Raw genomic sequence first — 22,849 nt, forward strand, 5'->3', positions numbered from 1 at the left:
ATTTCACCTATAAAAGTAATGGCACAGTATAGGCTGAAAGTTTTATTACCAGCTTAAGTGGTCATATGTACCATGCAGCAATATGGGATTTAAGGTACTTCTTTCCATGGGGAAAAATGCTCTAGTCAGACCAGTCATGAAGCTGTGTCACTTCTTGAAACTGCAGGGGGTTAAGATCATTCCTATTGCTTTGTGGTGTGAAGCAACCCTATGGTACATCTGAGAAACTTTCTTATTTTATTCATACTTGGTGGCTGGGGTTGTCACACTCTCTGTTACCTTACCTTAAGGATGCTCTGAGATCAGTAAGTTAGCCTTTAGAGGCTGCAGCAGGGACTCTTAGCTGTAGCACACACCCTGATGCTGCTAATCAATGTCTACTCTCTAATGGCAATCTCTGTCAAACAGCTAGTTAGTGATGCTGCTTTTTTCCTCTCTGTAGTCTGCTGGTGGCTACAGTGATTCACAGGCATGCTTCCCCCGTGTTTCCATTTTGAGAATGTCTCTGTCCCCATCAAATCATGGTTTTGGGGATGGACCTTGCAGCCAGTCCTCTCTAGAGGAGTTAGTGTGGGTGTGCATGACCCCGGAAGAGACCTATGCTGCTTCCCCTTATAAGCAGACCCCATGGCTGTGATGCATGCTTTCTCTTCTGTAAAGTGTGGCCATTCTTCCTTACAAAATCCCTAAGGTTTATGATTTGGTTTCCTCTCCCCAGTACAACTCTCCCACAGCAAGAGGCACCTGATGGAATGCTCTCCCTAGATCACCCATCTGGGTGTTCCTGATACTTTTTCTCCCTTCCTGCAGTCTTCTCCCTGTGAAATTATCTGTTGCATGGGAAGCAACAGTGTGCTGAGCCTTGTGTGGTGAGGTGGTGCTGGGGCAATGACCCTCTGGGAAGCAGTGGGACCTCTGAATGTGTGGCACTGACACCAAACCAATTAGAGGAGCAGAATGCCCTTACAGAAGGCGCATACAGAGATGAACAGTTTGCTTAAGACTTGCTCTAAGTTAAGTGCAAAGCAGAAGGAAACAGGAAAGTTAACACTAACTTGATGGAGTGATGTCAACTTCTGGTGGACAGTTACCCCCCAGGAAATTATAGGATGTTTTGTAAGGGGAGCTTCATAAAAGATTCTTGCAATCTTCATGAGAAACTGACATTTCCATTAGTTGCAGCAGACCTTTGAAACTCAGCAGGGAGAAAGCCCTCAGGCTAAGGGAATGACTTTTCTTTACCCCTATGAAATTTTATCCAGGTTTAGGTGAGCTGTAAGCTCTTAACTAAGAATCACCATTTCCTTTCTCTTTTGTGCACTCCTCAGGCAAACTTTAGCAGTATGTTGAAATAATGCCTGAACATCTTGGGGGGGGGGGGGGAAGACCTTAGAAATAACAATTCCTTTAAACTAATTTTGAAAGGAGATTATCAATGTTGAGAAGTTGAGTAGCTGAAGGTAGAGAATGCCAGAGCTACAGCTATGAAACCTCTATTTATGTGCAAATAGGCAGGTAGTTTCTGAACAGCACAGCTCGGCTGAAGGGCTTGTTTCTATGGAATAATATGAAGTATGGGGCAGGATGACTCAGGCTTGCTGTAATGGGAATATCTGCTCCTTTTGGTTTCCCTTCTATTATCTGAATTTATAACCTTCCTTGGACAGAGCTTTTCCTGAGATACTGGTCTGAGGAAGGCAAGTAAATTTTCCATTCAAAAAGCAGAAAAGCTGTGCAGCCAGGCATCCCAAGCTGTTAACAAACTATAGCTTCCCTTATCTTCCCAAATCTGTGTTACGCTTTTGACTCCTCCTAGCACCTGTGATTGCCAGCCAGCATCTGAAATGTGATGGTGTTTACTTAAAACCTTACCAGAGATCTTTTCTTATTGAAGAAAAAAGTAACTTTGGGTTAAAAACTAACTAATAAAAAAAAACAAAAACAAAAAACCAAACCCAAGATAAAAAGAAGTAAACCAAAGCCAGAATTCAATGTTTTTCTTTATACCACTCCTATGAAGTAGGAAAATGTTACTTTCCAAGAGGAAAAGGGAGGCACTTAATGCAAATGTCAGGAGTAATGAAGAGCCCAATAGCTATATGATAAGCACTACAGAAATTATTCTCTGAAGAAGATTATATGAAATGTACAGTCCCTGGATCCTCTGGTCTTTCTGCTTTTTCCTCTTACACAAAACTATATGTATCTTCACTGATTTGAAGGCAGTGGAAGATGGACAGCAATACACTTTGGAGGATCTTGACTGTCACATTTTACCTCAACACAGAGAAAGTTTTTCACTGCCGGGAGTAGGAGCTGGGTCATTTAAGGTGTTTTACCCTTAAAGATCGGTTTTCCCCTGACAGTTCGAGAGATTTGGTGGCAGAATTTGACCACAAATAGAACAGGATTTTATAAATCTGTTTTCTGGATTCGATCCCCCAGCTTCTGAGAAAGTGAAAGGCACAGCCAAATTCAGCTCAGCTGTAAAATGGTGCTGAATTCAGATTGGGCTGTAATGATCTTTTTCCAAAATCATTTTGGGAAATTGATGTTTAAAGAACATTTTTTTCAGTGATGCATGAACAACTCCATTACTTCTAGCTGCAGATCTAGTTTTTTTTCTTATCTTTATAAAAACCTGTTTCAGAACATTTGTCACCAAATTTCCAGGGCAAGCAGACACACAGATGTTGTAAACTGTAAATTCCTTAAATTCCCACTGCAATCCTCATAATTTTCCCAGGACAAGAGAAGATTAATAGAACAATAATTCCCATCTATTCAAATACACAACTGAAAGAAGTAGAGCTCAAGTGAGGGTTTTTCTTATACCTGAATAGATATTTTTGGTAAGATTTGTGGACATCCTCTCAGAATCAGCATTGTCAAACAGCAGTCAGTAAAATTTCCCCAAATCAACATGAGTTTATGGTCTGCTATAAAGAGAGGTGAGGTTATCATGTGTTCAAGTATAAGCCGGAGTAAACAGTAGTTTCAGTAATCTCTGTCTCTTTCTATTTCTTATGTCTGTGTAATCTCTAAGGAGTTGTGTAAGCTCTACAGCTTGCCAGCTTCCTCAGCCACCAGGCATCATGAAAATCAGTGCTTCATGCCACAGCCTCAAGCACACAGTGTTGTTTTTGGAGGTAACTGCTCTGCACAGCAGTTTCACCTTACAGAGTGTGCAAAGGAAAGCAAGTAGTATCTTTTGGCAGCCCAGAGTTTTCATTTCAGTCCTTGGTCTGGCTGAGGACTGGTTTGAATCCCCAAGTAGTTTAAAGCAACCATGGCCAGAATGCACCTGGAAGTTTGGCAAAAAGCCTTCTTTCCTGGCCAAATTCCCTTTCCTAAGAAGGGAGCATGGCTTCCTGAGCCCGAGTGCTGCTTGTGTTTCATTCTGTGGTGCTAGTTGCTGTATGAGTTTGACTTTTTACCTGGCTTTCATGGCCTTACTGTGGCCTTGACCCTTTAAGCTCTTGGGAAAAGGTCATACAGGGCACAGTTCACAAAATACTAAAACAGTAGCCATCAGAAACAGTACTGAATATGGATAGAGTTTTACAAGTTAGGAATCTTTCTACATTACTTTTCCCCCCCCATGGCATTGTTTATAGTGTCAGCTAAGATGTATTTGGCCTTATTTTGGATTCTTCATGATCATCTTTAATTCAATTGCTATTTTTGGGGAGATGCCTATTGTAGTTTGATTTGTTATTACTGCGGTGTGACCAGGAGAGAAAAAATAACGCACTTTACAAAGTATTCAGAGATATGCATTCTGAAGAGCATACTATAATATGGTTAAGGCCTCATTCGTGTGCTCTGGAGTTTTATGTGTGGCTTGGGTTGAAATTTGAAGCACACTTTCTGCCTAGAGAGGAGTGCTGGCTTCTGCCTTCTTCATTTGGACCTGTAAGGCATCTCACTATGTAAAAAGCCATCTAGGTAAAATTTATCTCAAAAGGGTACTTTGCTATGAATTTTGAAGACAGCCATGTGGAGAACATTTGCTGTCACCAGCAGATGGTGACTGGAATAGCTGTCTCTCCCTGTACCTCTAAGCCCTTGAACAGTGTGAATACAGGCAGTGCAATAGTGATTTGGGGAAGTGATGGAGTAAATACACCCAGTGTTACAGCATGGGAGCAAATCCTGAGAGATGCAGAGCTCCTGCACAATGCCTTGAAGGCTGGGTGTTGGAAGAGTAAAATCTACAAGGTGCAGGTTGGTGGGGTTTGGAGTAAATATTGCTTTCCATTGCTTTCCATTCAGTCTGTTGTTCATTTGCTTTTTGTGGCACTAACTGACATCAGTGAGTTTTTTGCAAAGAGTCTGTGCAAATGTTCTGACTCCTGTGGAATCAGAAATAGGGATTATGAACAAGGTGTTTGCAGTTTGACCTTGTGACATAAAGTGGCAGAAACTAGAATATGTTTTCTTTCAGGAGATTGTGTATTACTTTTCGGCGTAAAACTGTATGTATTAAGTGCAATATACTGAAATTTCACTTTGAGGATAAAACACTTGAGAAAGTAAGGTCTTTAATTCATTTCAAAGGGATTCAAAAGGATACTTCTTTTCAAAATCACATATATATATAAAATAAAATAAAAAAAAGGAACTTTTTTTTTTTTCCTAAAATGAGACATTTTGTTTGATGTGAAACAAACAGGTACTGAAAATTTGGCATTGTGGAAATTTCCCCCCCCCCCCCCCCCTTTGCTTTTGTTTCATATCTGAAGGAAAGCAAGTTTTGTAATGTGAGCTTTCTCCAGACAAAGGCATTTCTAGCTAAATCAGGATTTCTGAAAGGCAAACCTCTTTCAGCCGTGTATTCTGGATTTGCAATTTTCATTTTATTAATCTCTTTCTCTGTCATTTGTTATCTCCTATAATTCAGATAGCCTATTCCTGTTATTTAACTGCCATAGATAAATGTTTCTACTGCTCCCCAAGTCTTTTTGGTTTCTTGTTCCTTGTAATTTAATCATCAGCAATTCTCTGAAGTAGCAGTTCAGGTTCCCTTATACCCTCGATTCCATTTTGCCAAACACAACACAAAAAAGATAGCCTTTGTTAAAAAGTTTAATGTTCTTAATTAGTAGAATTGTCAGACTAATTAGAATACCAATTAGAATTGGCAGGGCTATCGTTAATTTAGAAGTGCTGTGGTCTAGTGTTAATCGCTATTAAACCTTATAGTTTGTGAAAGAGAGGGAGCAAGGAGATGAATACACACGCACACAACCTCCCTCCCCTCCCATTTGAAATGTTAAGGGTCCATAACCATAATGATCCGTGCTGTCAATGTGTACTTAGGGACTGTTTAATCCATGGAGATGTTGATGCAAAGTTAATAACTATTTGTGCACAAAAGTAGCACTACGGAATAAAAACTTGAGGGTTTTTTTTTGTGTGCTGCTATTAAAATGACAAAATCCCATTGGCGGCTGGAAAAGATACTCAAAGCACCAAAGACTTCCTATTGGAAACGTGCAAGATAAATTCACTTTACTTGCTGTTACTTTTGGTACTGTGGAAGTTACTTTGCACTTCTTACAGCGCACAGCAAATAAAGATCTCACAGTACTGTAGATAGTGAAATTAAGCTTCAGCACCTGCTGGTTCAGTGAGTTCATATCAGTGCTTCATAGACAGAGGAGCTATCTCAAGTTCCTGTGGTGAGTCAAATATACAGTGGGAAACAGTGAGAGCTCAGCAACTTTTGGTCTCTGTATCTAACCCACTCACACACAGTCCCATCCCATTGACCTAGTTCTAACTTTAAAATGGTGAGAAGTTTATGGAGCAAAACAATTTTATTTTTCAACCTCAAAGGAAAATAATGAAACTTCTATTCAAACTACGTTCTTAAAACATCTGTTCCTGAATGAAACCATAAGGGACAAGTTCCCAGAGGTGGATGCTGTGAATATTGCTGTGAATTCCATGTATGCTGATACCATGCGCACAGAGCCCAATTTATATCTGCAAGCGATTAGGAAAAAAGGGTACTCAGGTGGCTAGAGAAGTGCGCAAGAGCCTTATGTGTCCAAGTCCCAGGTACAAGCATAACTTTTCCTTGGCACAAATATATTTTCCACTTTGATGTTTTCTCCAGCTGGGCCAATTGCCTTTTGAAATCTCTTACTGGTGATAGATTGAGGCTAGAGTGCTGGTGCTGATTATTATTTATCTGCGGCAATAGTGATGTGAGCTAGAAGAGGATAGACTTAGGGCAGAGCAGGAAAGAACGGTCAGTGACACTGCTGGTCTTGTAGCACAGCATGAGCATTTTTCTGTTCCTCTCCAGCTTGATCTAGCTCAATTATTTCTCTACATACAGCACAGCTATTTCACAGTCTGATAAAATCCATCCAGATCTGACTGGGCTGCCTCTCCTCTTCCAGGGAAAGTGAATTATTCATTTTCAAGGAAGTCAGATGTTTAAATTGCTACTTGTGTGTGGTCAAGAAGTCTTTGCCTTGGTCAAATATCATCTTGTACACTAATGCTTCATTTAACTTCTGTTTATTGTAAAGCTATAGTTGAATATGACACATATGTCTCTCTGCACTCTTGCAGAAAAAACAGTGTGAATTTACATGCTTTATAGAGGAAAACGGATTTAAGAATTGGCTACAAACTTAACCTTCGTATTTCCAATCCTATTACTGCTCAAAGCTAAGATTTGATTCTGGATAAGTAGAACACTTAAAAAAACCCAAACTAATTAGGATACAGTAAAATTAACTGATGAAAAAATTGTTTAACTGAAAACCAGCCTGTAGGTTAAATCTTTAAGTTAGATAGTGAATGTCATAGAACTACATACAAAGCCATTTTGCTCTCTGCTCTTTACATTAGAGGGTAATTCAAATGATAAATAAAAATTAGTAATTGGTTAACAAAAAACAAAAAAAAAATCTTTTCTCCCAACTCAAACCTTTGTTAAACACACAAGGATTCTCCCCAAAACATAATTGATTTATTTTCTTTTAGGGATTTTTATTGACTATGGGTCTTCTTTTAAGTACTAGTACACTCATTTCAAGGCTTCAGTTTTGAGCTGCCTAAATGCTGTACGCAATGTGAGACCACTAGGACTTTTTAAATCTCATCAGATCCCACTCCAAATCCATCAGTTTCATTTTCAGTGAGAGTTTTTCTGATTAGGGAATGAAAAGAGGTTCTTAGCCTCTTAGGCTGCTGAAACATTTTCTCTCAGCCACTTATTTCATGCTATACCTGCAGGTCTTTCCCACTTAGAGTCTAAAGAATCATTTCACTTTTGTTGAGGCAGAAATATGCAATGAGGGTGACACTGAGGATGGCAGTAAAGGTGGGCTTTTTTCACTGAGCTCAGTCCCAGTCAGATTTCACTCAGCACCACATTAGATGGGGGGTGAATAACAGCCCTGCATGTACGTGTGATGCCATGCAATGACTCACGTATCCCCAGCTTGCTGCTCAGTGAAAGCCAACTGTCTAAACTTGCTTTTAGAGAATGGAAAGAGCAGCCACCATCTTCTCCTGGGATGTCTAAACTATATGCAGTGAATCAACTTCTGTTACTTTCTACCAACTCTGTGTGTGTGTTAGACACCCTGCTCAAGACAATGTTTTTTTCGTGGCTGATGTTAGATGAATTGAATTCCACTGTAAGTCTTCGCAGGGGTCAAGACTAGAGATGCTTGGAAATCCTTTGACAGAAAAAGTTTCTTGTGATAGAGCTGCCTTCACAAATCAGAATTTTCTTAGGCATGTTTCACCATTAGTGAAGTCTGTTGACTGTCTACTCAGAAAACCAAAATCATTCCTCTGTGGAGTCAATAAATCCCAACAGGAATAACATGTTCCTTGGGCTGTCCCAAAATGTGTATTTCTCTAGTCAGTTAAATGACAATGTGTCCTGTCTTAGAAGACACACTGGGTCATGGAAGCTGTGGTGTGGGCCCCAGTTCTCCTTCATGGCTTTTGTTCTGCGAGCATAATATGTTTTCCAGGGCATACTGAAACCCTGCCTCTGAACGACCATCCTTCTGTATCATGAATTGCAAACAGAGCAGGAAGAAAATGCTGTTGAGAACTATATTAAGTAAATACTGCAACATTTCTTCATGGCTGGAATATAAAATACTGACATTTTGGGATAACTCACTGGAAGAATATTCCAATTTTGGATTATCTTTAACTATTTCAAGGTGTCTTGCAGCCACAACTTCATTTTAACCTGTCATATAGCAGGCTTTATGTTTCTGCCTCAGTGTAGTACAGTGAAGTATCCCCCCAGTAAAGATGAGTGAAGGACTTTGAAATACAAGAGAATAAGCCAGACCTTTTTATCTCCAGTTCCATTTTCCTGATGGGCACCAGTGGAAGTCCCTGTCCCTGAAGCACTGACCTGCTTCACACCTTGATTGGTGTTGGAGATGCTTGTTGTCACTGCCTTCCTGGGCAGCTACAATTGCAGCATCCAAGCACAGGGCTCCCACTGTTGCTATACATTGCTGTATCCACCTGGCCTGACCTCAAATCCTGTTCCTCATGCAGCTGTCCTCTCTGAGCTATGGTGGTGGTGCTGCACCGATGTGGGAGCAGAGAGAGTGGCGTTGCTCTGCTCCTAAAAGAGATACGAACAGCAGTGTCAGTTTGCTTCTCTGGATATCTTACCACTTGGGTGAGAAGGCATCCTTGTGCTTGGAGTGCCTGGAGGCAATGAGCTGCGGTTGTGGAGCTTTGGTCTAGACAAATGGTTTTCCCGTTTTACTGCTATTTCCCCAATTGTTATTTTTATTTTTTGCTTAGGTGGTTTGCAGTTACCATACTTATTCATTCTGTTGTTTGCCTTTAGGGCTCCTCTGTGCCTTTCTCCACCATTAGTCTGTCCTCCTTTTTTATTCCCTCAGTGATTTTATATGTAATCTTCATTTTAATCTAGCCCGATAGTTGTCCTCTTGTCCGTTGTAGATGCAATTGTTTCTAAAGAGATGAGCAATATTAATTAATTTGTTTGGTGCAAAAGACCTTGTGTATTATGTCACCTCTTTTGCTCAAGTGATCAAGTTTTCCTTGTTTCTTTTTTCATCCCCTTTTTATTCTAGCCTTAGAGAAAATTAGGAAAGAAACTAAATCAACTGCCAAAAGCCAATCATTCCCATAAGAGAAAGGGCCATGTAGGAATATAGTCCACAGCTGAAAACACAGGAATTGTTCCTATTTGTTTCGATCTAAGATCGGTCTCATCTTGTATTTATTTTCTGGCAATAGCCATTGCTGAATAGAGACCCCTAAAGTGTGTACATGAAGGTTAAAAAGAGATTATCCTTGTTAAGTCTCAGCCCGTTCTCTAACAGTTGCTGAATTCTGTGAGCTCTGAAGCATGACCCAAAAACGTTATTATAATTAATTATGGTAACTCTGATATGCATATCAATTCCTTTTTGCAAACATACATTTCTGAAATCCACTTCTTTTTGCAGTGAGCTCTCTAGCCTAAGTACATATTGAGACAAGTCCATTTAGGATGCTTTATTTTGTCTTTTTTCAGTTTAAAACTCTTAATATGTACGAGCAAATCCGTAGCATCTCACATTTAGGAAAACAGCAACGTTTTCGCCGTCCTTTTGCTTTCTTTTCCACCACTGAGCCTTTTATTTCTCAATTTAGAATGAACAGGACCTTGTTCAGAACCCATCACGATCCTTGATAAATTTCTGGCAACGGCTGCTGTACTGCCATAAGGTTTCCTACTTGTGCGCCCTTCCTCCAGACATCACTGAGTCAGTGCACAACTGAGGACAAGGCTGCAAATTAGCTCGGCGTGGTACGTGTTCTGTTGCTCTGGGGCCACCCGTCTTTCCCTTAGCAAGGGAGGGGGGTCGTTAACCCTTAAAAGAAGAGATGCCCCAGCACTATGTGTGTGGAAAGCATTTACCTGGCAGCAGCAGAGTGACAATAGTTAGGTGACATCCTCCTCCAGTGCAGGGCAAAGGAAAGGGACATCGCTGCAGTTCTTGTTTGTGCTTTGCTCACATTCAGTTCTTTTTAAATAGGACACTAATAAGTAGCAAATAATATATAGCAAAAAGCTAACAGAAGTCAATAGCAAGTACGCTGGTTTACTTGCCAACAAGAAACAAAAGTGAAAATGTTAACATGTGAATGCTGCTCTCTGTATGAAGAAGTGCCATGTTCCAAGCAGAAGTGCAAACTAAAACCCCATTTGTGTGAATAGCTAATTATAAGGGTGAAAACACTGTCAATCTTAACACTCATCTGGGTTTCATCTTGATTGCCAAATGGGTCTTGCTGTCCTATATGTTAAGAAAAGCCTTAATTTCACAGCCCTGACAGGAGAATAAATATCAGCCAGAAGTAACTGAAAGGGAATAAACACAGACTATCATGATGGAATTTTTATTAGCATCACTCTTGTGACTCTAAGTATTCTGAATCAAGACAATATTCTTCATAAATCAGTATTTGCAAAACTTTCTTAGCTATATTATGAAGACAATCAAAAAAAGAGATTATTTTGTTTCCAGTGCCTGCCGTGAGGAAGCCTAGTGCAGTTTGCAAAATAAGCATGTGCTGTTGAAGCTGTCTAATTGAAACTAACCCATCAAAGGGCCTAGAGACTTTGTCAAATATCTTAAGTTATATCTCATGTCCCAGCGCAATTAAGATTTAAATGTAACTCTTTAATGAACACTACAGACAACCAGAACGAAGTCCCATCACCACCTCATACCTCTTCATTATTAAAGAGTTACTTGTGGAGTTTTGTCAAAATCTGCATGCATTAATCTCTGAAAACTTGTAGGGTTTTAAGAAAAAAAAAAAGCTGTTTTTTAAATATCAGGCAAAAATCACAGTAGGCGGCGGGGACTGTGCTCTATAACAAATAATTTGAATCCCTTGTGACTCTAGGATCCTGCAGACCCAGAAAGATCACAAAGGTGGTTTGCTTTTAGATTAGTATTTTAATTTGTGTGCTGTTAAATGGCATAGCCATTAGCGTATGTTAGTATTTCAGGCAAAGATGACAACTTTCTAAAAACTAATTTTATCTTTGGCTGTTAAATTCTCGTTTAATTTAAGTTGGTTTAGTTTCCTCTGTTTCCCAGAACCTAAGTCACAGGACTTCAGACTATTAGTTCAATATTATTTTATTCTAGTGTGTGGGTAGGAAAGAAAAACAAAAGAGAAAGAAGCTATCCTATCATTCCACACTGTGAGAAAAATATACAGCTCAAGTTCTGGCTAAACCTAGCATGATAAAGGCTCTCGGAATTTAATTACTTGTAAACCTCATTTATGGTTTTAGTTTAAACCCAATAATTTCAAGTATAAAGCAAAATATTTGTTAATGCTTTTTAAAATTATTCTATTAATATTGGTAGACTCTTTAGATGTGAGATGCCTGAATCTCAGAAATACAAGAAGAGCTCTATTGACTTTTATAACATCTTTATCTGTTTTTCAGACTGTCTCTCTGAGGCAGATTAACTCACTTGATCACATTCAGACTCTCCAGAAAATGCTCTGTGAATGTTTCACATTTCTTGAAATGATGGTATGTAATAGTGAAAAGTAGCAAGTGGAGGCTGAAGAAATCTTCCAAGAGCAGTGGGACGTGCTGCATTTCTTGTGGCTTAACTTGTGTAAGATAAGAGGATGGACTTTGCTTAATGTCTTTCTGAGGCTCTTAGGAAAGCCTTTGGCTCCTAGGATGCCCACGGTGCACTGTGCACCCCAGTATTTGTGTGACTTCATGTAGATCCATATGGTGAGGGGATTGAGTGGCCCTCTTTCTGCATCCAGGTGCTATTGGGTTTGTAACGCTGTGGGGATGTTCTTCTGTTCGACAAGGAGGAATATGTAGATAGAGTGACATCCGCACTTTGTCGGGCTTTGGCATCTGAGCCTCCACCAGCGTGACACCCTCCTCACTGCACCTTTCAGACTTCAGCATGGCGAAGGAAGACCACAGCTCCCCTGAGGCTGGGCAGTCCAACAGTAGGGGGTGCAGTGGAGCAACCCCCCATTCCTGGGATGTGCTGGGGAGATGAGGGGTACAAGGGAGATGAGAAGCTGGCTGTGGAGCCTCAAATTCCCTGTTAAAATGGATCAGAGCCAAAGTAAAATTAAAGGCCAGAGGAGGGCTCTACAAGCAGTTTCTTCTTCAGCTACTATTCATTTTTTCTGGCAACCCTCTCTACTGGGGTCTAGTGAGGCTTCAGGTCTGAAGCGTATATAGTTCCGATGGTTCTAGCAGACCCAGCTTCCTAGTATTTGAGCGCAAGCTTTAGCAGTCCGTTCAGGTAGAGCAAACTGAATGCTTTCCTCCAGATTATCTTTCATGTATGTATAAACAGCATTTGCTGCAAAATGTGTGAACTACGGAGCTCAGAGTCACAGCCTGCAGCACAGCAAACTGGCTTTTCCTGGAGCTCATAATGTGATAATTAAATTGCTAACAGGCACCTTAGTGATGGCATTTGCTGGAGATGTGAAAGCCTTCTTACAATCATACCTTTCTGTGGGGGACTCATCAGTAGAAGCAGAGCTATCAGAATCAGGGTTTTTTTTTATATATTTTCTTCAATGAGTACATTAAATTTTTATGTGGAGTGAAATGGGACAGGACGTGTTTCCCTTCCACTGCACAATGATTTATTACCCCAAAAAGACCGCAGAACTAATTAGCAGAGTAATTAATTAATATAAATTTGCATATTTGCATTTGCAATTAGTGCAGCCGACTGATTAGTCTGAAAATGGGAAGTTTGACTCATTAGATGTTAGTGTCTGCTGGACCGGAAAGCGGCTGCCAGATGAGGCGAAAAAGCATAGAATAAGCATGAGCGTGTGCGCGCGCGCAATCTCATCATGTCTTTTGTTACAAGAATGGAGTGCAAATATGTTGTCTAAGATATTAAGACTGCTATTTTTTATTTTTTTTATTTTATTTTTTTATAAGCACCTTTTCAGCTGTTTTCCCCATTAATTTACTTCCTGCAATGAGCCTCTGCAACCATGAAACCCACTGATGCTTCTGAACAGCCAAATCTTTAAGGGAGGGTAACTGCTGCAGATATTCTGATTTAGGTGCTGAAGGGGAGCTGTAAGGAGCCTCCTTGCCGTGTGATAGATGGGACAGGGACATTTTCCCTCTTCCTAGTTACATCGTCTAACCAATTGCTAACAGTGAGAGGTCAAACTCAGCTGAGCCCATAAAAACCTGAGATAAGTGATTAGTTTTCCAGGTTGCCGTGCTGTCGTCTTTTCCTCCTTGGGCACCCTTGTGGGTGTGCCTTTCTGCATACAGCTAAACAGTCCTTTTGCTCTGCATACCTGAACTTGGTATACATGGACATCCATTGCTGCAAGTTTTAGTGAGGCTTAAAAGAACATTGAAAAAAGACATCTCTGTCCATTGGGTAATATATCTGGATGTCAGAGTACCTGTAAGCTGATTGCTAACGCTCCTCTCAGGGTGCCAGAGCAAGGCTGGTTTTCATGGGGGTCGGTGGAGGAAGCTCTGGTACCTCTCTGGGCTACTTTGTATTGCTCTCCACTACAGCTGGAGGAAATCTGCAGTCCTCTCCCAGTGAGTTGGATCATCTTCTCTTCAAAGTTCTGTGACTGGGAAAGGGGTTGAGCAGAGGGTGGCCCTAAAACAGTCCTTTGAAAGCTCACTGGGTCCTTGTTCAAAATCTTTGATCGGATTTTAGCCCTTGATGCCGCTTTGACAGTTGTGTGGGTGTTCTGGAAGACTGAAATAGGTATTGCCTGTTACTTGCCATCTCTGTGCATTTAGAGCATGGTGGTGGTTTAGACTTAGAGTAGCTTCCTCTAGCTCCTCTGCTGTAACACAGCAAGTCACTTTGCTCCCCCTCCTTTTCTGACCTCTTTGTTTTTGCTATTGAACTTAAAGATTTAGAGCCATAGAATAGATGCAGTCGTACTTTCCATAAAGTATATTTCTATTCTGTCCAAGGAAGGAGTTAAGTTAATGTACACTTTGCAGGTATAAACTGTCTCCTCTGGTGTACCTTCATCAGTTTGTAAAATCTAAGGGTAAACTGGGCCGAAGTTAACAAGATTGTCTTATAAACTTGAATCCAGTATTTTTTGTGAGATTTACAGGTGTTGATTAGCTCCCAAGATGCCCCTGGCACACTAGATGTATGCAAGATGATTCAAAACATAGTTGTCCCAGTGAAATGAGGCAACCCCTATCTTTCCTTTATGCGCATACACCCAGGTACAATAATTCGATACAATAATTTATTACAATGTCTTTGTGGTGATTACAACCAAAATTAATTTTTTTCCTCCCATACCAATCAGTAAATTTTAATTCTGTATTTACTACAAAATATTAATAAATTTCATCGGTATTTGAAAATACATACAAGATGAGCAAATATTATTTTGCATTAATATTATTTCTTAAATGCTATTTGTTTCAATTATGAAACCCAGTACTAGTAAGAAAGAATATGTGAATAAACATTTGATGAAGAAGGAACTGATATGGGTAAACAACAGTACCTGAAAGAATCTCCAAACATGTTCAGGACCTATAGAGGCAAATTGGCTCCCACTGCTGTTTTCAGTGCTTCATTCCCACAAAGTTCTCTATCTGCACCCTTTAGCAGATAAAAATCTTTAAAAATCTAGCCCTATAGGCAGGTGAGAATGATTTTGGACACAGATACATGTATGTCTATGAGACAGCCCTGTCCTGTGATCCATGTCACTATGTTATATGGGTGTTCACCCTGATGTTGAACATGCTGGTTGTTAGAAAGGTGTATTATTGGGGCTCAGCACCACAGGCACACAGCTCATGGTGAGTTAGGATTTCTTGATGCCCTGTCAGCCTGAAGTGCAGACAGATGCACAGCTCTACATGTCTGTGAGCTCCCAAGTCACTGAGCTGCTCTTTGCTTTAATTTACAAACAGCTGTGAATTTGCTTTTGGATCGAGATGGAAATACCATCTTCCCATATTTGCAGCTTTGTGTTCTGACATTGTCTCTAATTCTGTCAAAACAGCACTAAAAGGAAATAATGCTCTGGCCATTTAGGGAGGTCCTTTCGTCCCTCACTGCCCCCAAATGCTGACTCAACAACTGAGAAGCTGTTCACCTTCCTAACCCCCCCCTTGCAAAATAGCAAAATATTCTGTTTTCATGAGGTCCAAATGTTTCATTTCAGCTTTATTGAAGAGTTGCATTTTGATAAGGCTGTTTGATTCCAACCACAAAGTAAACCGTTTTGTAGGAGCATGACGCATAAGCAAACAGAAAAGTACAGGGTGTACGGTGCTGGCAGTTGGAGAGCACCCCCAAAGAGACTCAAGCAGCAGCAGTGACACAGCACTCTTCTTGGCTACCGTACAGTACAAAGAGAAGGATCACAATGCAGCTAGCTTCCTAGGTCTCATTAGCTGCATAGGGCCAAAGGAAAACCTGTGACATTCAAAACTGATAACTGGGGAAAAACCAATCTGTATTCATGAGACAGAAGATGGGCAAAAGCCAGCTTCCATTTGGACTCTAACATTGCCTGCATCAGTAGGTCTAAAGAAATACAGAGGTCTTCCACCCCAAGTGTTGGAGGAATACAGATTGAATATAGCTGCAAAGGGAAAGGTCAGCCTGTCTCTTTCTATGTGGTTAACATGCTGGTAAATCAGTCCAGAAACAGAGAATGGTTTTCCTTGCTACCTGTGCAATCCATTTCATAGCAGAGGCAATTAAAATGGGATTTTTCTAACAGTTAAAGGTTTTTTTTGCCTGGAAACATAGGCTAAATCCTGGAAACCGCAAAAATAAGTAGTCCTCCGAGGCTCTGGTACCCACAGCTCAGGTATTTCAGCAACCAATTCCGCAAGTGAGGTGCAAAGACGTAAAGGAACCCCAATGCCTGACACAAAAGTATGATTTAAAGTATTCAGACCTCTAAAATGGGTACAATGAGAAAGAAAATGACCTTTCAGATACCTACAGATCACTTCAAAAAAGCAAATCAATTTTTCAGGGAGGGTGTAGGCTCCCTGTGTTATAGGCTATTATTTATTGGGACTCTGCAGCATATTCTGAGCTGCGTGAGGCAGGTGAGACTGAAAGAAGAGATGAGCAGCCACAACATTTGGTAGGAAACACCTGCTGGCCTGTTATCAGCACAAGAGATTTCCTGGGAAAAGGGTGCACGATGCATGAATGTTGACAGGAGGTGAAAACATACATGACAACTTAGAGGTATGCGACCGAGACAAGAGGGAATACTGCCACTCAGCCAAAATTCGGGAGCATAAACTAAACCTGGATCATAGCAGAATGTAAATCACTGCATAGCAAATGAAGGATTCAGGCACCATGAATGAAGTGAATGCCGTAAAACAACCTCAGCTAAGAAACTGGAAGCCTTGTGTTGGTTAACTACTTACCAATTAATAATGGGTACCAAGATCATCAGAAGTCACAGGCCTTCCATAACAGCTGGGATGGGGCAGCGATCTGGAACATGAAGAACGGTGTTGTCTTGGGAAAGAAACAAAATACTTTATGAAAACAAGGGAAATCCCACCACAAGGAAGTGCTTAACAAGCAGCAGTTGGAAAAGCACTAGCACAAGAAAAAACTCCAGTGAAAGGGTCAAGATTCAGACGTCAACACAGCAAAATGATGTTCAGATGGGAAAAAAATTGGATTATTGCTGTTGTCCCCTAATACCAGGAGCTTAGTCAGCACCATATAAGTGTGCTTTTATTACTGAAAGAGATCACAGGTTCCCGGAGGACATTCCTGACAAACCTTGAGCATCTGCATGACCAGGACTTCATTGCAGCACTTTTAAGCTGTGAGGGTGCTCCTTGAAAGCACAGTACAAGCCCAGAAGAATTCCTTTAGGAGATTTTTCTTGACTGCTGTTGTGTCAGGCAGCATGTTGCAAAAGGGGAGGAAGAATTAAAGGAGCGGATGTGTGTGCTGCAGCAACACTTACCAGGAGAGAAACAGAAAGTGACAATGTAATCGGTCCTTTGAAAGAAGGGATTATGTCAAGAGGGTCTGTACACCAGTAAGTTCCTTTTGCTCTGGAGAGAAAATGAAGCAAATTGTAGAAAGTATAGCAGGCTGAGTCCAAAGAAGCCATGGTCAGAGCCAGAAATAATATTCCTAGCAGACACCTTCATATAGCACTATCCAAAATACGGTTTGGAGACACATCCTCCCAGTTCATCATTTGTGTACCGACAGCCCCGTGCTAACACACAAAATCCTGGGCTTGCTCCACATGGTAGGGCTGTAGCTGCAGGGGACCTTTGGGCGTGCATGTTGGACCTAGAAAAATGAGGCAGCAGCTGGTCTCCTCTGACACAGGAAAAGCTGTCTGATGGTGAGTGAAGACAACTGAATTCTTTTCAGGCCTCTTCAAGAAAAGCCAGGCCAATAGTCACCGCGTTACCACAAAGTAATCCCAGAAAGCAGGGAAGAAATTTTGCTGGAAGACTCTTGAAGATTTTGGAGGCTGGGTGTCTCATGGTTTGCATGCCACGCTGTCCCTGGGGAGGCTACTACAGGTGACTGGAGAGGAGCCAGACCATTTCCTCAGACAGCTGAGTGGCTTCAACATACCTGATGATATTTTCCCCTGACTCCAGCTATGAAGGTGCTGCCCATTTCACGGCCCAGAGCTGGAAAGCTCAGCAAATTAATACAGCTTCCTGGCTAGAGGAAGGAGGAAATCCTTCTATGACTAAAGGCTATAAGATGGAAGAAAACCTTTATACTAGCAGAAAACCCTGTTGGATGGCATTATGCTCATGTGGTAGTCACCCAGGTGAAATGCAAAGCATTCAGTTAGAAAAAGTAGTTATCAAAGTGAAGCTGCAGGCTCCAGGGGATTGCTAATATTAGTGCAACTGTCTCTGATAATGAAAACTCAGGCCGCAGTGCAGAAATTGTGAGTGAGATTACTAGCAGCAATCACAAAAGCACAGCAAGAAGGGGAAAGGAAGAACACAATTATAACCCCTGTAATCATGGTCAGTCAATGACACCACCAGTATGTGTTCAGCTACCTGGCTTTCTGAGCTGCCAACTATAACCTCATCTTCCAAGGTATCTTCCATACTCAGTGAAGAGAAAGAGAAACTTTTCTAGAGGGATGAGTACTTGCAGTAGGGTCCTGTACTATGTTTTTCTCTGACGGTGCCTGTTTCCCATTTCTCACCATTGGAATGACCTGGGGATTTCAGCTCTGTGGTGGGTGCTCTGAGGAAGCTGCCTCATGGTAGGTGTTCCCATAACTCTTCTCGCTCTGTCTTTGCATTCAGAAAGTAATACTGGCTACAGACACTGAGGGAGTTTCCAACTCCAACTGTTCTGAAGCAACAATATCATCAAACTTCCTTGACTTCCTGATTGGGAATACTTTGTGTCTATCCCTAGTGAGATGTTTGATGTCCCTTGTAACAGAGGGATAGGATCCTTGCTTATGGGTCCCTAGAGCAGTTGCAGAGAGCAAGGGATCTGCTTGTGAAGAGATTTCCTAAATCAGCCCTTCCTGTTTTCTTCTGTTTAGTCTAAAATCTTCATGGCGGGGAATGGCCTGAACACAGGCAACTTCAGTGAGACAAAAGAGGCAAAGCTGAAACGACATTAATTGGTGGCCATTGTGCAGCATTCTGCAGAAAACCCCACTCTCCTGAAGCCAAGACAGAGTGCTCTGCAGGCCTTGCAGGTCTCTTGGACTGAGCACTTCTAAAGAGATTGATAAAAATGTCTTACTTACGCAAGCAGGTGTCTTCCTCACCCCAGGGAGAAACCTTCCAGTGACAAGCCTTGTGGAGGGGCCAAGGGAAGGCTAATTGAAGATTGAGACTACAGGGTTCAGCCCTCGACCAGAAGGCTGCACACAGTTCCGCAGCAACAGCAGCCTTAAGCAGGGGACTTCCAGCAAGGGGAAAACCCCTAGAAATTTCCTTTCAACCACAGCAACAAGCACAGCCATGGTTCACGAGAGAAGGCAGGCATTTGAATGCAAAGACAGGCTCACAGAGAAGAGCACAAGTAGTCAAAGCTCATGTGTTCCGTGCTGGTCTTACGCAACAAACTTCCGCCTCTCTTTCTCTCGTAATTAGGTCTCATTCTCTTGCATATGCAGGACAGCCTTGTGGTTTCCCTCCTGATCCACCTCTTACTGATGAGATGTGGTATATGGAGTCTCCATGGGAAGGACAGACCATGACGAAAAGGAGAGGTGGGGTGTCATTTCAACGAGCTCAGGCTGGAAGTACACTTTCTCTCAGGGCCACACCACCAAGTTTCAACATGCCTGCTGTGGCTGAGCATGCCAGAGCTGCATCTCCCATGTGTGGGTGGCATATGCAGGGGATAAAAAGCTTGAGGGGTCCAGAAATACTGGTAGTGGCAGAAAGAGACTTTCTATCACAAGGTTTGCAACTTCATCCAAATTGCATTGTGAGCTTGGCAAAAAGGGTTTCAGAGAACCATCTGGTGGCGGTTTGGCATCCTGTGGGAGCTGAGTTCCTAGTTAGTGGAGTATCTGGCCAAACAACAATATAATTATGGCTACTATTGGCTTTAAAGGTCTTCTTTTGTGGTTGCTTCAGCACAGATATTTAGATCGGAACAAGAATGGAGGTTGAACTGTCTTCCCCTTGTTGATGATGGCTGCGGGTGAGGAAAGATTTGTGGTGGTTTAGATGGGGAGTTATATGAAACATGAATCTCCACACAGCATTTCGATGGTTAAGCTTTTGACTTTCAGCCTCCAGAACCTGTCACTCTCACCTTTCTCCTGAAAGTCATGGGATGTCAGGCCAAGTATGGTTCAACACATATTTTCCTTCCTGCTTCATACATCTTGTTGCCTATAATACATGTGATTAAAGCAGCAGTGCTAGAGAGTGCAGCATTACAAATTATACTGTAGGTCTTTATACAGATATGTAATTTCAGCAATGATAGCAAGGGAGAGTTTGAAAGACATACAGTGCATCTTTTCCTCATGCCTCTTTCTCTTAATAGGGAAGTGCTGAGGAACCATTATATCCCACTGGTAAAATAAGTTACCAAGTCTTCCATTACTCCTCTTCCTATGTATTACCCCTGTAGTGGCTGCAAATATTCACAGTCAACAATTTCTGTGCTGTGGAACTAAAAGAGTTCCTTTAAAATAGCACAACTCAGAATGTAGCGCAGCCACCTTATCTGACCGTTATGTTAGAAGAATGAAGTAAGCTTCACAGACACCTCACACCATCCAAATTATGGCAGCAGTTGTATCTGCAGTTCTGTTGCTGAAGTTTTTCATATCATAATCTACAGTCAAAAATAAGGAACTCCCTTGCAAATGCTTGATTTGGCCTAAACATTGGCCTAAACAAACCAAGTCTCAGTGTGATAGAAAGAGCTAGATGGGATAAGGGTGTTTTTGTAAAGATGATGAGAAATGTCAGGTCAGAGTGACAACAGCATTTGATTCTCTAGTTCCCTTCCTCCCATGTTGAGATGTGGTAGTGGTATGAAGTCTGAAGGTGTGAGAAGCCCATGTTGCTGGTCATTGAAAACTACAAGGCCTTGAATAATTTAGTTTTAAATGTTACTTTATAAAATATATGTTTGCAAAATGATTTAGAAAATTGCCTTTCTATCCTGGCTTCAGTTCTTCACTGCAGTAGGACCATACCCTCGTGTTGTTTTTTTTTTCAAAGCAATTGAAAAAAAGGTGGTCTTGAATATAAACACACAAGTATTGTCCCAATGGAGAGCCTGTGGTTTCTGAGAGGGAAGCAGTGAGAATCAGAGTTTCTTGCCAGGATGCAAAAACCTCTTCTTGAGAGGGGTCTGATAGAGATGGATTCCCAGCATGGATGTGCAATTTCAAAATCCCGAGTCCAACTTTCAAGAGCAGCAGGAATATAGAAACCTAAGGCCCATGGACTTCTAAGAAGGGAGAGGTGAGGTTTTGTTAATAAGACACAGTGGTTTGGGTTTTTTTCTCTGTCTAGGTAGAAAATTATGCAAGAAGACCCCTCATTAGATTTAAAAAAATGTCTGATGGCTCTTTTGAGGTGAGCTATGGCCCAAATACTAGAAAGGGATAAGCTGTTTGAAGTCTCCAGATCTGAGCTCTGCATAAAATCAGTTGAGAGCAGGAGCAACCATGGCTATGCTGCCCATCCAGAGAGGATGATCAGAACGTGATTCTCTGCAATTAGCTGTGTTTCAAATTAGTAAAAGGCAAAAAGAGATTAGGTGCTTTTGGAAGTGAGCAGAAGAGGCAGGAGAACAGCACACAAATTGGGACATAGGTGACAAATAGGTGATGATTAAAAGGAAAAAGAAGATCTTCCTCAGAATTTATCCCAGTCACATGGCTGTTTCCTTGCAAATGTTTGTGGTAGAGTCAGGTCTTCCAGAGTTATCTGAACATAGTGAAAGTTTTAACTCAAGGGACAATCTAGCAGAATTCCACACAGTATATAGTATAGAAGAATTGCCAAAAATATCTGTTGGACAGTAAATAAAAACCTAGCAATTTAATATGTATATTGAAAGTGAATATCTCAGAACACACCTGGCGTCTTTTTCTTAGTTTAGTGACATTAGTAAATGACACCTTCCCTTGAATAGTGATCGTGATTACCTTGTGCAAAATCTTTGTTCTGGAAAATAGGTGGGACACACTGCACTTGTGAATATGTTCTTGCTACACCCGCTTCTGATGACAAGATATAAGAGAACTGCAAAATCATTCTAGTGAGTATTAACTCACTATCAGACATATATAACTGTATTTGCACATGCAAAATATCTTCATTGTACAGCAAAGAGTACAGAATTCTTATGGATATTAACTATTTATTCCAACACATTAGTAGAATGTGAGTCTTGATTTTATAAATACGAATATAAACTCCAGAAACCTGAATCTTATAATTAGATTTATTTAGACAGGAAGAAGAAATCTGAATATTGTCTAGAAAATCATTGTTGGTTGTTCTGGATGGTATGACAGCCTCCACTGTAATCAGCCTAGTCAAGTGTACTGTAGACATAGCTGTTTCCCCTCACACTTTCAGTCAAATCACATGTTTTGATGTAAATTCTGTTCCCATAGACATGTTTATAATACCTATCTGAAGAGTGTCTAGGAGAGCCTTCTTGTAACTACTAGAGGCTCTGCCTTTATGCAAGCCTCCACAAAGTGCAATCTGTCTTACACTACAGATGGACCAAACCTACTGCACAGGCAGTGTAGGAAGTCCAGACTTGCTCACCACTCAAGCTCTATGCACCTTTATAAATTAGACTTTTTCCTTCTTATATTTGTGTGGCTGTGAGAGGCTTTCTGCTAGGGTGTATGGACAGTTTACATGTCTGATGGTGCCTGATGACAAAAGTCACTTATATTCTACACAACACAGGGGTATGTGGTGTACTATGTAGGACATGAAAAGAGCAGAGGTGTCCAGGGTCTAAGTTGCTAACAGTGAAGTTGGCTTCAAATTTTATTTGCAGATCTTGTCCATTTTATTTGTGGTCTTGCTTCTGAGGCTAATGTAATCATTTAAATCCTGAAACTGAGCTTTCAGAGACAAACATCAAATATTGTGAAACTTGATGAAACCATGAGCTCTGGCAAAACCACCTTTAAGCTGGCTGGTTTTATGTTAATACACCTACAATGTTTCTACACAACATTATTTAGAAACCCTACCATCAAAAAGGTATATACTAACATTTTCCCTGTTTTTTATTTAAGTTCACATTTGACTTTAAAAAGGCATAGTGCAATA

General features: G+C 41.0%; 1 long non-coding RNA gene across 1 annotated transcript; it reads right to left on the reverse strand.

The window, feature by feature from the left end:
• Positions 1–2,835: 2,835 nt before the first annotated feature.
• LOC130611138 (uncharacterized) lies at positions 2,836–19,021 on the reverse strand. Its single transcript, XR_008975173.1, has 3 exons — positions 18,817–19,021; positions 16,469–16,562; positions 2,836–2,936 (listed from the first exon to the last, which is right to left on the reverse strand). It is a non-coding gene; the product is annotated as an uncharacterized LOC130611138 (long non-coding RNA).
• Positions 19,022–22,849: the final 3,828 nt, after the last annotated feature.

Source organism: Pezoporus wallicus, unplaced genomic scaffold (genome assembly GCF_028554395.1).
Source record: "Pezoporus wallicus isolate ANWC-B61680 ecotype Strahan unplaced genomic scaffold, APGP_CSIRO_Pwel_v1 scaffold_11491, whole genome shotgun sequence".
Classification (NCBI taxonomy): Eukaryota; Metazoa; Chordata; class Aves; order Psittaciformes; family Psittacidae; genus Pezoporus; species Pezoporus wallicus.